The sequence below is a fragment of the Carettochelys insculpta genome, unplaced genomic scaffold (genome assembly GCF_033958435.1).
Source record: "Carettochelys insculpta isolate YL-2023 unplaced genomic scaffold, ASM3395843v1 scaffold_0036, whole genome shotgun sequence".
Classification (NCBI taxonomy): Eukaryota; Metazoa; Chordata; order Testudines; family Carettochelyidae; genus Carettochelys; species Carettochelys insculpta.
In genome coordinates, this window is record NW_027439073.1 from 253,580 (window position 1) to 268,798 (window position 15,219).

Here is a 15,219-nt window from a genome sequence, read left to right on the forward strand (position 1 = left end):
GGCTCAGGGCTCCAAATCCCCCACCCCCACGGAGGGCTGGATGTCACAGAGGGGAGCCCCAAACCTTGGGGTCTGGGTCCAGACAAGCTACAGTCTAGGATGAGGTGCAGTTTGGGGCTCAGAGGGGTTAAGCCTGGGGGTGGGGGACAGTTTGGGACACAGAGGGGTTAAGCCTGGGGGTAGGGGGGCGGTTTGAGGCCAAGGGGGTTAACCCTGGGGGTGGCAGGTGGTTTGGGGCTGAGAGGGGCTAAGCCTGGGGGTGGGGGTTGGTTTGGGACTGAGAGGGGTTAAGCCTGGGGGTGGGGGACGGTTTGGGTCCAAGAGGGGTTAAGCCTGGGGGTGGGAGGCAGTTTGGGGCCGAGAGGGGTTAAGCCTGGGGGTGGGAGGCAGTTTGGGGCTCAGAGGGGTTAAGCCTGGCGGTGGGCGGGCGGTTTGGGGCCGAGAGGGGTTAAGCCTGGCGGTGCGGGGTGGTTTGGGGCTGAGAGAGGTTAAGCCTGGGGGTGGGGTGTGGTTTGGGGCCGAGAGGGGTTAAGCCTGGGGGTGGGAGGCAGTTTGGGGCTCAGAGGGGTTAAGCCTGGTGGTGGGCGGGCGGTTTGGGGCCGAGAGGGGTTAAGCCTGGCGGTGTGGGGTGGTTTGGGGCTGAGAGAGGTTAAGCCTGGGGGTGGGGTGTGGTTTGGGGTCGAGAGGGGTTAAGCCTGGGGGTGGGGGACAGTTTGGGACACAGAGGGGTTAAGCCTGGGGGTGGGGGGCAGTTTGGGGCTCAGATGAGTTAAGCCTGGCGGTGAGGGGCGGTTTGGGGCTCAGAGGGGTTAAGCCGGGTGGTTTGGGGCCGAGAGGGGTTAAGCCTGGCGGTGCGGGGTGGTTTGGGGCTCAGAGGGGTTAAGCCGGGTGGTTTGGGGCCGAGAGGGGTTAAGCCTGGCGGTGCGGGGTGGTTTGGGGCTGAGAGAGGTTAAGCCTGGGGGTGGGGTGTGGTTTGGGGCTGAGAGAGGTTAAGCCTGGGGGTGGGGGGCGGTTTGGGGCTCAGAGGGGTTAAACTGCGGGGTGGGGGGCAGTTTGGGGCTCAGAGGGGTTAAACTGGGGGGTGGGGGGCAGTTTGGGGCTCAGAGGAGTTAAGCCTGGCGGTGAGGGGCGGTTTGGGGCTCAGAGGGGTTAAGCCTGGCGGAGGGGGGCAGTTTGGGGCTCAGAGGAGTTAAACTGGGGGGGTGGGGGGCAGTTTGGGGCCAAGACGGGTTAAGCCTACAGGTGGGGGGGCAGTTTGGGGCTCAGAGGGGTTAAGCCTGGTGGTGGGGGGTGGTTTGGGAGATTCAGGTGCTGCCCAGCTGAACTGCATCGCAGCCCCAGTAAGCTGCTTGTGTTTCCATTAGCGGGGTGCATCCCCATACGCTCCGGTGCACGTCACAGAATTTATTCCGCCCCGGCCGGAAAAATGAGCCCTCCCCACCTGACGGCGCGCCATCGCTGCCAGTTCCCTGTCCCGTGTCCTGGGAGGACGGGCTAAGTCGGACGGCATTCTGCAGCCCGTCTAGGAGAGGCGGGAGGAGGGGGAGGATTTCCAACCAGACTCACGTTAACTTCTCCTGAATTTCACCTCCTTACGACGGTGTCGGCCTGACACCCCCTCTCGACCCCAGGCTAAGCTTGTCCGTTTCTCAGCCGCCCCGTAGCGCCGTAACCCAACAGAATGCTGAAAGACAGAAGAGGCTTTGGGGGATCCCTTGGACACGGCCCAGGGCAGCCACACCCCAGGGGGACAGATACGAATATGACTTCTCTTTGGTCCTCCTCTCGCTCGCTGGAAAACGAGCCGTGGTATCAGAGGCTGCTGCCCGCCAGCGCTGAGAGGTGGAAGGAGCCAGGCCGGCATAGCCGGAGGTGTGGGGGGCAGAACGGGGCAGGAGGCGGAAAGGAAGCGGGAGCAGAGGACAGGAGAGGGATACAAATTAAAGAGGGGATAGAAAATTGTAGAATCATTGAACACTAGGACCGGAAGGGGCCTCGAGAGGCCATCGAGTCCAGCCCCCTGCCCCGACGGCAGGACCGACCACTATCTACACCATCACTGATAGACATCTGTCCAATCTGTTCTTAAATATCTCCAGCGAGGGAGATTCCACAACCTCCCTTGGCAACTTATTCCAGTACTTGACCACCCTGACAGGCAGGAACTTTTTCCTGATGTCCAACCTAAACCTCCCTTGCTGCAGCTTAAGTCCATTGCCTCTTGTTCTCTCCTCAGAGGCCAAGAAGAACAAGTTTTCTCCCTCCTCCTTACGACACCCTTTAAGATATCTGAAAACTGCTATCATGTCCCCGCTCAATCTTCTCTTTTCCAAGCTAAACAAGCCCAATTCTTTCAGCCTTTCTTCATGAGTCATGTTCTCCAGACCCTTTATCATTCTAGTTGCTCTTCTCTGGACCTTCTCTAATTTCTCCACATCCTTCTTGAATTGGGGTGCCCAGAACTGGACACAATATTCCAGCTGAGGCCTAACCAGCGCAGAGTAGAGCGGTAGAATGATTTCTCGTGTCTTGTTCACAACACACCTGCTAATGCATCCCAGAATCAGGTTTGCTTTTTTTGCAACAGCATCACACTGTTGACTCATATTTAACTTGTGATCTACTAGAACCCCTAGATCCCTTTCTGCTGTACTCATTCCTCGACAGCCTTTTCCCATTCTGTACGTGCGAAACAGATTATTCCTTCCTAAGTGCAGCACCTTTCATTTATCTTTATTAAACTTCATCCTGTTTACTTCAGACCATTTCTCCAATTTATCTAGATCATTCTGAATTTTGACCCTATCCTCCAAGGTAGTTGCAACCCCTCCCAGCTTGGTATCATCTGCAAACTTAATAAGCGTACTTTCTATGCCAATATCCAAATCATTCATGGAGATATTGAACAGAACTGGTCCCAAAACAGACCCCTGCGGAACCCCACTTGTTCTGCTTTTCCAGCAGGATTGAGCACCATTAACAACTACTCTCTGGGTACGATTAGCCAGCCAGTTATGCACCCACCTTATTGCAGCCCCATTTAAGTTGGACTTGCCTAGTTTGTCGATAAGAAAATGAGACAAGGAGTATCTTACTTCCCCTATATGGGACTATGGTACATCCACATCTTGGGTACTGCGTGCAAATGTGGTCTCCTCACCTCAGGAAAGATATATTGGCGTTGGAGGGGGTTCGGAAAAGGGCAACTAGGGTTTGGAACAGGTCCCGTATGAGGGGAGGCTGGAGAGACTGGGACTTTTCAGTCAAGAAGAGAGGAGACTGAGGGGCGATATGATGGAGGTATATGGAATTGTGAATGGTGTGGAGAAAGTGGATACAGAAAAGTTATTTACTTGTTCCCGTAATAGAAGAACTAGAGGACACCAAATGAAATTAATGGGTAGCAGGTGCAAAACTAATAAAAGAAAGTTTTTCTTCACACAGCGCCCAGTCAACCTGTGGAACTCCTCGCCGGAGGACGCTGTGAAGGCCAGGACCTGAACAGAGTTTAAAAAAGAGCTCGATAAATATTTGGAGGTGAGGTCCATGGATGGCTGTTAGCAAGGGGTAAGGTCTGGTGCCTTTTGCCGAAGGCGGGAGATGGATGGCAGGAAACAAATCACTTGATCGTTCTCTTCGGTTCACCTCCTCTGGGGCACCTGGCATTGGCTACTATCGGCAGACAGGATACTGGGCTAGATGGACCTTTGGTCTGGCTGTTGTTCTGATGGGCTGGGAAGGTCAGCGCATCACCACTCACTATCACCATTCGGCCGTACAGCCTGCCCCCGCCTTACGAGGGGGATTCGCTCCTGAAAAACTCCTCTTAAGGTGAATTCTTGTAAGTCGAAAATGTAACTCCCGTTAATTTCAACGGGAAAAAAACTGATGCGCTCCTGAGCCTCAATATTTACACCCATTTACGCTAAAATAACACCCGATCCCATTAAAATGCTCGCAATTACTCCCATCGTTAACAGTAGTTCTCGTAACACAACCTCACAAGGCATTGTCCCTTCATTTATTACTCTACCATCCATCTGCTTACCTGCAGAGACAGGGGAACGGAAATCCAAGAGCGCCTGGGAGCGGCAAAGCTGGGTGGCTGCCCGCGGCTGCAGAAGTGGGGCCAGTGCAAGGGGGTGGGCAGGGCAGAGGGAGGCAGCCTGGCCTGAGCGCAGTGTCGGTTAAGTGGGGTGGGCAGCTAGGCAGGCCCAGGAGGCCCCCAGTTGGCGAGGGGCGATGCCTCGCTCGTGCGGCCCCGCCATCAGCGGCTGAGGCGCTAAATGCAAAGGACCGGCACGGGCGGCAAGCGGCGCCCAAGGCACAGCTGTGCAGGGCAAGGGCAGGGCCAGGCTGGGCTCCGCGCCCAGCAGCCACGTCTCGCAGGAGCACCTGGGAGCCCGCGGCCACCGGCTGGACTGGGGCGCGCTGCTGCTGCACAGCCGAGGCGGAGACCCAGACCGGCCACAGGTAAAGGCTGGGCCGGGGACCCAGGAAACCGCCGCCGGGCGTCCGGGTCCCCCTGAGGCGCACGAAACTGAAACAGGTCTGCATAAATTCGAGGAAACGCCTCGTAAGCCGAGGTTGGGGGTTTAAATCAAACTCCTCGTCAGCTTCAGTTCTCATAACCCGAATGGGTGTATCTCGGGGTACGGCCATACCGGACTTTCGGCATTAACCGACACCCCTTCCCCCATTAACCGTTAAATCGAGGCTCTCCTGTAACGGCCACCAAGGAGCAAACCTTCGTTCCTCTTTGTCCTGGGGTTTGCGAGGCTTCCGGACCCTCCCTACGCTCAGAGCGGACGCCTCAGCCCAGGCCAGCTGCACAAAAGGAAAGGGCGCAGCCAACTTGCCTGTCCGCCAGCAGAATCCCCCTCTGGGCAGGCGTCGGGCTGTGTTGCACGGCCGATCTCTTCCCTGGGCCAGCGTGTTAACAACTGATTCTCCAAGCAGAGGAGAAAGGCGACCGCCCGGGCCACTTCAACCTCCTGGAGGACGGAGAAAGACTCAGGGACGAGGCTCCCTCTGACGAAGACCCTGAAGCAGAGAGGGTTTTTTTTCAGCTGATGATGGCAAAGAGGCCAAACTTGAGATTGGAGAGGCAGCTGCCCAAGGGAAAAAGGGCTGAAACCGGGGGCTGCGGAACCCGTGTTTCGGGAAGGAAAAGGAAGAGGAAAAGCGGAAGGATCGTGTGGGAACGGCGGAGCAACGCCTGATAAAGCCGCCGTCTCCGAGCTGCTCCCCGTGCGCCAGGCGTGAGCAGAGAACGTGCGGGCTCGGCCGATTCTAGTCCGCATATCGGGGATTTAGCTGGGCCGCGTCAGGGCGTCCTGTGGTGAAGACGGCTGGGTGGGCTGGCGCGGCGGCTCACCGGGCGCCGTGGGGCTCTCGGGACTGAGCAGCTCCGGTGGGGCAGTGGGGGAAGGCGGCCGGCTGGGGTGGGGCTGGCATGGGGGGATTGGCCGTCTTGCTTTCGGACACCCCTGTGAGAACAGAGACAAAGGGGACGACCTTTCATAGCATCGGAGAACACAAGAACGGGAAGCGACCTCGAGAGGTCGGTAAGTCCAATGCCTGGGCCTCACGGCAGGGCCAAGACCGTCTAGACCGTCCCTTGCAGACGTCCATCCCGCTCTTCAATGTCTCCAGCGAGGGAGACCCCACCACCTCCCCAGGCGATTTATGCCACTGTTTGACCCCCCGGCAGGTCGCAAGTTTTTCCTCATGTCCAACCTCAACCTCCCTGGCTGCAGTTTAAGCCCATTGCTCTGACCTGTCCTCAGAGGCCCAGGAGAACCATTTCTCTCCCTCCCGCCTCCAGGCCCTGTTTGAAAACCGCCCCAGCCGGCTCTTTTCTCCGCCAGACGAGCCCCGTTCTTTCCGCCGCCTCTTGTGGCCACATCCTCCAGCTCCTCCCTCCGTCTGGTCGCTCCTCCCCGTCTCTCCTGCAACGCGGGGCCCGGCGCTGGGCCCAGGCCTGCAGCGGAGGCCGCCTGGGCGCCGCGCTGAGCGGCGGAAGGACGTCCCGGGCCTGGCGTTGGCAGCGCCTGGCCACGTGCCCGGGGAGGCGGCCGCGGGCGAGGGCGAGTTTGTGGCGGGAGGGAGGGGCAGGTGCCACTGGTCCTGGGGAGCCCTGGGGCAGATGCTGGGGCGGGTGCTGGGCTCTCAGGGGTGTCTCTGACCATGCGGGTGGGGCCGAGGGGTGTGAGCCCCCCAGTGGGATAGGAGGGGCTGGAGGGAGTGTGTGGGGCAGCCCAAGAACTGGGCAGAGACTATAGGGCTGGGCCCCAGTCACATAGGCAGCGCAGGCCCCGCCCACAGGGGGGTAGGGGAGCCCCCAGTCACATGGTCAAAGTGCAGGCCCCGCCCACAGAGGGGGAGGGGAGCCTCAGTCACATGGGTAGCGCAGGCCCCGCCCACAGAGGGGGAGGGGAGCCTCAGTCACATGGGCAGTAGAGGCCCCTCCCACAGAGGGGGAGGGGAGGCCCAGTCACATGGGCAGCGCAGGCCCCGCCCACAGTGGAGGAGGGGGAAGCCCAGGCACATGGGCAGTAGAGGCCCCTCCCACAGAGGGGAAAGGGCCCCAGTCACATGGGCAGTAGAGGCCCCGCCCACGGGGAGCCCCCAGTCACATGGGCAGTAGGGGCCCCGCCCACAGAGGGGAGGGGAGCCCCCAGTCACATGGGCGGTAGGGGCCCCGCCCACAGAGGGGAGGGGAGCCCCCAGTCACATGGGCAGTAGGGGCCCCGCCCACAGAGGGGAGGGGAGCCCCCAGTCACATGGGCAGTAGAGGCCCCGCCCACGGGGAGCCCCCAGTCACATGGGCAGTAGGGGCCCCGCCCACAGAGGGGCGGGGAGCCCCAGTCACATGGGCGGTAGGGGCCCCGCCCACAGAGGGGAGCGGAGCCCCAGTCACATGGGCAGTAGGGGCTTCGCCCACAGAGGGGAGCGGAGCCCCAGTCACATGGGCAGTAGGGGCTTCGCCCACAGAGGGGAGCGGAGCCCCAGTCACATGGGCAGTAGGGGCCCCGCCCACAGAGGGGCGGGGAGCCCCAGTCACATGGGCAGTACAGGCCCCGCCCACAGAGGGGCGGGGAGCCCCAGTCACATGGGCAGTACAGGCCCCGCCCACAGAGGGGAGCGGAGCCCCAGTCACATGGGCAGTAGGGGCCCCGCCCACAGAGGGGAGGGGAGCCCCAGTCACATGGGCAGTAGGGGCCCCGCCCACAGAGGGGGCAACCCCAGTCACATGGGCAGGGGAGAAGGAGAGCCCCAGTCACGTGGAGAGCGCAGGCCCCGCCCCCCGCTGTTCCCATAACAACGCCCGCCCCCGCCGGCTCTTCCGTGGCAGAGAACAAAGGGCAGGGAGGGATTTCCGCCCGGTCTGCCGGAAGTGACGCTAACCCCAGCAAGGGGCGGGGCCGATTGGGGCGGGGGCGGAAGTGACGGTCGGCGGAGGGGGGCGGGGTGCACGAGGCGGGTCCGTTGGGGGGGGGTGGTGGTGCGGGGGGGGGGGGGAAGAGGGCAGAACACCGCCCCTCCCCCCTCTTACCTGTACGGGGATGCGCCCCTCCCCCACATACCAGTACAGGGGTCCCCCCTCCCCCCTCTTACCAGCCTGGGGATCCGCCCCTCCCCCACATACCAGTACAGGGGTCCCCCCCTCCCCCCTCTTACCAGCCTGGGGATCCGCCCCTCCCCCACATACCAGGACAGGAATCCGCCCCTCCCCCCTCTTACCAGTCTGGGGGTTTGCCCCTTCCCCACATACCAGTACGGGGATCCGCCCCTCCCCCCTCTTACTATTTTGGGGACTCCCCCCTCCCCCCTCTTAACAGTACAGGGATCCGCCCCTCCCCCCTCTTACCAGTCTGGGGATCTGCCCCTCCCCCCTCTTACCAGTACGGGGATCCACCTCTTCTCCTCTCACCAGTCTGGGGATCCGCCCCCTCCCCCTCTCACCTGTCTGGGGATCCGCCCCTCTCCCCCTCTTACCGGTACGGGGAGCTTCCCCTCTCCCCCTCTTACCAGTATGGGGATCTGCCTGTCCCCCCATGTACAAGTACAGGGGTCCACCCCTCCCCCCTTACCAGTATGGGGATCTGCTGCTCCCCCCACATACCAGTACAGGCATCTGCCCCTTTCCTCACTTACCAGTGTGGGGATCCACCCACCCCCCCGCTGACCTGAACGCGATCTGCCCCTCCTACCCATGCACCAGTCTGGGGATCAGCACCCCCCCGTACCACTATGGGGATCCGGCCCCCCCCCAGCCGACCTGTACAGGGGCTCTGGAGCCAGCAGCGGGGTTCTGCCCCTCCCCCCAGCATTGGTGGGGTGGGGGAAGGGGACTCCTGTGGCCCCGACTCGCTCTGCTCACTGGCCCGGTGGGGGTGTGGGAGGGGGTGCGCTGGCTATTGCCCTGGGCTGGGGGCAGCAGAGGGGTGCAGCTGGGGCAGGGGTTGTGGGAAGGGCCGGGGGGTGTCGGTCAGGGGCTGCTGGCCTCCTGGCTCCCTTCTCCCCATCTGGCCCTGGCGGGGAGCAGAGGGGCATCTTTATAACCCCACCCCCGCCTAGGCTGGGCTCTTAATGGCAGAGACCTCCCAGTGTCCCGTCACCACAGCTTGTACATAGAACTTGAGTCTTGAGGGCTTGGGATGGGTTCCCCAGAGGTGGAGCTGGCCCAAGCCCTGGCTGGGTGATGGAATTGGGTTGGTCCTGCTTTGGGCAGAGGGCTGAACCCGACAACCTCCTGCAGTCCCGTCCCGTCCTGCCCTGGGGGTCCGTGGTGCTGTGAAATAGTCATAGAATTATAGAACACTAGGACTGGAAGGGACCTCGAGCGGCCGTCGAGTCCAGTCCCCTGTCCCCACGGCAGGACCAAGTACTGTCTAAACCATCCCTGATAGACGTCTATCTAACCTGTTCTGAAATATCTCCAGCCATGGAGATCCCACAACCTCCCTCGGCGATTTATTCCACTGTCTGACCACCCTGACAGGAACTTTTTCCTCATGTCCAACCTAAACCTCCCTTGCTGCAGTTTAAGCCCGTTGCCTCTTGTTCTATCCTCAGAGGCCAAGAAGAACAAGTTTTCTCCCTCCTCCTTATGACACCCTTTTAGATCCCTGAAAACTGCTATCATGTCCCCCTCAATCTTCTCTTTTCCAAACTAAACAAGCCCAATTCTTCCAGCCCTTCTTCATAGGTCACATTCTCCAGCCCTTGAATCGTTCTTGTTGCTCTTTTCTGGACCCTCTCTAATTTCTCCACATCTTTCTTGAACTGCGGTGCCCAGAACCGGACACAATCCTCCAGCCGAGGCCTAACCAGCGCAGAGCAGAGCGGGAGAATGACGTCTCGTGTCTTGTTCACAACACACCTGTTAATGCATCCCAGAATCAGGTTTGCTTTTTTTGCAACATCATCACACTGTTGTCTCATATTTAGCTTGTGGTCCACTATAACCCCTCGATCCCTTTCTGCTGTACTCATTCCTAGACAGTCCTTTCCCATTCTGTATGTGTGACGCTGATTGTTCCTTCCCAAGTGGAGCACTTTGCACTTGTCTTTGTTAAACTTCGTCCTGTTTACCTCAGCCCAGTTCTGCAATTTATCCAGAACATTTTGAATTATGACCCTATCCTCCAAAGCAGTTGCAACCCCTCCCAGCTTGGGATCTTCTGCAAACATAGTAGTAGTAGTAGTGGGCATCCTTCAGTCTGCATAGACTATGGATCGCGCCCTTTCTAGGTTCAATTGAGGGCTTCATTTACAGCGTCTACTGTGACTATGAAGACCCACACGAGAGTGACAGTCCTGGCTGCGTCTCTTGCAGATGTGGTGGGTGTCTGGCAAGTCCTTATTGTGGTTTCTGTGCGCTCGCTTCTCCTCTGCTAGCTGTCTGATCCTCATCTCGCCCTTCTGAAGGCCCTTGTGGAACCCCTGCCTCCATCTGCCGCGGTCGTCTGCTAGTTCTTCCCAGTTGTCCAGCTCGATGTCTACCTCTCTGAGGTCTCTCTTGCAGACATCTTTGTAGCGCAACTGGGGGCGTCCGGGAGGTCTTTTGCCAGAGGCTGGCTCACCATACAGGATGTCTTTTGGAATCCTTCAATCATTCATCCTGTGGACGTGGCCAAGCCAGCGGAGCCGACGCTGCCTGAGGAGGGTGTGCATGGTTGGGACTCCAGCTTGCTCCAGGACGGCAGTGTTGGTTGCTCTGTCCTTCCATGATATTCCAAGGATGCGCCTGAGGCGGTGCAAGTGGAAGACGTTCAGCCTCTTTTCCTGGCGGTCATACAGGGTCCAAGTCTCGCTGCCATAAAGGAGGGTGCTGAGGATGCAGGCTCTGTAGACTTGCATTTTGGTGTGAGTGTACAGCTTGTTGTTACTCCACACTCTCTTGCTGAGTCTGGACAGAGTTGTGGCCGCTTTTCCGATCCTCCTATTTAGCTCAGTGTCCAACGACAGGGTGTCAGCGATGGTGGACCCGAGGTAAACGAACTCGTGGACGACCTCTAACGTATAGTTGTCAATGCTGATTGATGGGGATTCAGCAACATCCTGACCGATGATCTGCAAACATAATAATCGTACTTTCTGTGCCAATATCTAAATCATTGATGAAAATATTGAACAGAACCGGATCTAAAACAGACCCCTGCGGAACCCCACTTGTTATACTTTTCCAGCAGGATTGAGAACCATTAAGAACTACAAATGAAACAAAGCAGCAGAAATGGAGCACTTTAAAAACTAATTAAGTGATTTATTCGGTGATGAGCTTTCGTGGGACAGACCCACTTCTTCAGATCAATTTCATTTCCTCTACAGACTGGCATTTATAAGTACAGAGGACCTCCCAAAAATGGCAGTAAAAACTGACAAATCAAATAGCATCTGCTGATCTACCCCCATGAACCTATTGAAAGAACAGAGTTATGAAAAGGTGAGAACTTCAAGTACCTCGGCAGCGTGATAGTCGGTGCTGGTTCCCTTGACGGAGAAATCAATGCCAGGATCTGCCAGGCCTGCCGGGCACTAGGACGCCTGAGAGCGCGAGTGTTGTATTAGCACAATCGCCGACAGTCCACTAAACTGAAAGCGTACAAGGCTGTAGTCCTGGCCAGTCTCCTGTGTGGCTGTGAAACCTGGACCTTGTACAGAAAATATAAAACCGCTGGAGCGTTTCCCCACCCGCAGCCTGAGGTCCGTACTGCAAATTTGAGGGCGGGAGAGAGTCACGAAGCTGGAAGTCCTGGACAGAGCAGGAACCAGGAGCATCGAAGCCGAGATCCTGAGAGCCCAGCTTCGCTGGATGGGGCATGTCCTACGAATGGAGGAGGCGGGAGTCCCTAAACAGCAGCAGTTGCGCTGACAGAGCCAGGACAATTCCCTTGCCCCCGCTGCGAACGCCCAGGCCGTTCAAGGCTTGGACTCCTCAGCCACATGTGAGTCCACAACTGATGAGCCTGCGCACGCGCAAGATGTCATCATCGGACATGCTGGCCCGCCAACAGGAGGCACATTACCAAGACTTCCGCTGTTTCCTGGGCTCTGAGAAGACATTTGGGAGGTAAATTGCAGCAAAAGAACAACCCAGAACACGGAGAGCCAGGCCTGGGGGCTGGAGAAAAACTTTACTGGACCGCAGGAAACTTTGCCACACCCGTGATGAGTAGTTGTCTGGATAACTAAAATCGTGCTGGATTATGGAGGTTGCCCGATGAGAGTGCCAGATTAGAGAGGTCCAAGCTGTACACTCGTGTGACAATGATCAACGCAGAGATGTATCTACCCAGAGATTCAAATGCACCCGCATGGAGACAAACCCAAACCCAGATTTCAATATCTCTTCCTGAACGAGCCCTTTCATTCCCAGGGAGCTGTTAACCCAGGAGCTGGCAGGTACCTTTGTCAGTCATCAGAAATAGGGCGATACCCAGGATAACACCGGCCTGTCATCTACACCCCAAACTGCGGCGGGAGATGAATTGCTTCCAAGCTCCATCCGACTCGGGGACATTCCTTCCCCACCAACAGAATCATGGAATCAGAGACTCACAGGGCTGGAAGGGACCTCGGGAGCTCATCTAATCCAGCCCCCTGCTCCAAGCAGGACCAACCCGACTCCATCATCCCAGCCAGGACCTTGTCCAGCCGGGACTTAAACACCTCCAGGGACGGAGAATCCACCACCTCTCCAGGCAACGCATTCCAGTGCTTCACCTCCCGCCTGGGGAAGTAGTTTTTCCTAATATCCAACCTACACCTCTCCCTCTTCAACTTCAGCCCATTGCTCCTTGTTCTGCCGTCTGACACCACCGAGAACAGCCTCTCGCTCTCCTCTTTAGAGCTCCCCTTCAGGAAGTTGAAGGCTGCTCTTAAATCACCCCTCAGTCTTCTCTTCTGCAAACTAAACAAGCCCAAATCCCTCAGCCTTTCCTCATCGGTCTTGTGCTCCAGCCCCTGAATCATTTTTGTTGCCCTCCGCTGAACCTGCTCCAGCAAATCCACGTCCTTTTTATACTGGGGGGCCCAGAACTGGATGCAATATTCCAGATGTGGCCTCCCCAGTGCCGAATAGAGGGGAACAACCACTTCTCTAGATCTGCACAAAACGCTCCTCCAAATGCACCCCAATACGCTGTTAGCCTTCCTGGCTACAAGGGCCCACTGTTTACTCACATCCAGCCTTTCATCCACGAGCACCCCTAGGTCCCTTTCCATCATACTGCTGCTGAGCCAGTCGGTCCCAGCCTATAACAATGCTTGGGATTCTTCCTTCCCAAGTGCTGGATTCTACACTTCCCCTTGTTGAACCGCGTCAGATTTCTTTTAGCCCAGTCCTCCAATTTATCCAGGTCACCTCCAGCTGTCAAATAGATGGGGGGGGCTCTTCTTTGGGTCGGGGGTACCTGACTTGCAGAAAGAGTGAGAAGGAAAAAGCAGCCCACACATGTGGTCCCCCACTAAACAGTGGGAACAAAACGCTCCCCTCATCCGCCTGGCACACCAGCTACTGAGCCTGGGGTGGGGGCGGCAGGCCTAGTAGATTTCGTGGGTCCTCTAGGCTCTGGGGTGAGGGTAAAAATGAGGGTTTCAGTGGGGGAGGGGGTTCCAGGAAGCAAGCTCAGAGCGTTGGTGGGGAAAGGGCGGTCGTATAAAAGTCTAAATAATCTGATGCGTCTTCAACTTATTTCCAGCCAGCTGAATGGATCTGAGCGGCAGCGGAAAAACCAGGGTCAGTGTTGGAAAGAACCTCTGTAAACGCCCTTCCAAGGAAGCTGATAAAATCCCAGTGGAGCAGAGCAAAGCAGAGCAGCTTGTGTGTGTGTCAGAGAAAAAAGAAAAAACACACAGCAGAGTGGCGCAGCGGAAGCGTGCTGGGCCCATAACCCAGAGGTCGATGGATCGAAACCATCCTCTGCTAGCTCTTTTGTTTTTTTTTCCAAAACAGCCCTGGGAAACCTATGACTGCAGGTGGGGAACAGCCTTCCCTGTCGGCTCTGGGCTTGTACCGCTGCTCAGGAGAGATTTAAATGCTGCCTAGCAGATTACCCCAGCAGGGTTTCTGTTTTCTGCAGGTGGTGCGCATCCGCGCACGCCCCGGTGCCGAAAAATTTATTCTGCCTGGATGGGAAAAAAATACACGCCCCGATGGGAAAGATCAGTGGAAACGCTGGTCCTGAAGGGGCCTGCAATCTGCTCCCCTGGTGACATCCTTCAGGTGATTGAACCTTTTAGGACATGGACTTCTCCAGCCAAGCGTGGGCGGTGGGGGAACCCGCTGTTCAGGATGAGAAGTCTGGTGCACGGTAGAGAGATTGTTAAGACAAGGGGAGCGGCTTAGCGGGCTTATTTAACGTGAAATCGAACAGAAAAGGACCGCTGCCCTCGGAGCGCGTAAACCTTCTCATCCTTTCGAACAACTCAGACGAGGGAACGCCCCAAAAGGTGGCCGGTTGAAAACAGCGGTGTAAACACACGGCTGTTAAGCAAAAGCAGGTCTAGAGAAGTGGTGGTTCCCCCTTCCTCGGTGCTGGGGAGGCCCCGGCTGGAGGGTTGTGTCCGGTTCTGGGCCCCCCCAGTGCGGAAGGGACGTGGGGGCGTTGGAGAGGGGCCGGCGGAGGGCAACCAAAATGCATCAGGGGCTGGAGCAGGTGGCCGGTGAGGAGAGGCCGAGGGACTGGGGCGTGGTGAGTTGGCAGAAGAGAAGAGCGAGGGGGGTTTGCTGGCAGCCTTCACCTCCCTGCAGCGGCTCTGACGAGGCTGGGGAGAGACTGTTCTCGGGGGTGCCGGGGGGCAGGACGAGGAGCGATGGGCTCACATCGCAGTGGGGGAGGTGGGGGTCGGAGAGGAGGAAAAACTCTCCCCCCAGGAGGGCGGTGAGGCACTGGGACAGCGCCAACTTCGAAATAGCGCCCGTCACGGCTACATGTGTTGGGCGCTATTTCGAAGTTGAAATCGACGTTAGGCGGCGAGACGTCGAAGTCGCTAACCCCATGAGGGGATGGGAATAGCGCCCTACTTCGAAGTTGAACGTCGAAGTAGGGCACGTGTAGCCGATCCGCGTCCCGCAACATCGAAATAGCGGGGTCCTCCATGGCGGCCATCAGCTGAGGGGTTGAGAGACGCTCTCTCTCCAGCCCTTGCGGGGCTCTATGGTCACCGTGTGCAGCAGCCCTTAGCCCAGGGCTTCTGGCTGCTGCTGCGGCAGCTGGGGATCCATGCTGCATGCACAGGGTCTGCAACCAGTTGTCGGCTCTGTGGATCTTGTGTTGTTTAGTGCAACTGTGTCTGGGAGGGGCCCTTTAAGGGAGCGGCTTGCTGTTGAGTCCACCCTGTGACCCTGTCTGCAGCTGTGCCTGGCACCCTTATTTCGATGGTGCTACTTTGGCGTGTAGACGTTCCCTCGCAGCGCCTATTTCGATGTGGTGCTGCCCAACGTCGACGTTGCCAGCCCTGGAGGACGTGTAGACGCTATTCGTCGAAATAGCCTATTTCGATGTCGCTACACCGAAATAAGCTACTTCGATGTAGTGTGCACGTGTAGACGTAGCCTGGGTGGCGAAAAGGAGGAGGGATGGGAAGGGGCCACACAGCTGTGTGGTGTAAGGGTTTGATTCCCCTGGTTCGGTTGCATGTGTCTCCTGATGCCGTGTTGTAACCCCAGGTGGGTGCCTCAGCTTCCCCAGGCACCGCGCACAGCAG

General features: G+C 58.0%; 1 non-coding gene across 1 annotated transcript; it reads left to right on the forward strand.

The window, feature by feature from the left end:
- Window positions 1-13,366: 13,366 nt before the first annotated feature.
- On the forward strand, window positions 13,367-13,438 carry TRNAM-CAU (transfer RNA methionine (anticodon CAU)). The gene has a single exon. It is a non-coding gene; the product is annotated as a tRNA-Met (tRNA).
- The last annotated feature ends 1,781 nt before the right edge of the window (window positions 13,439-15,219 follow it).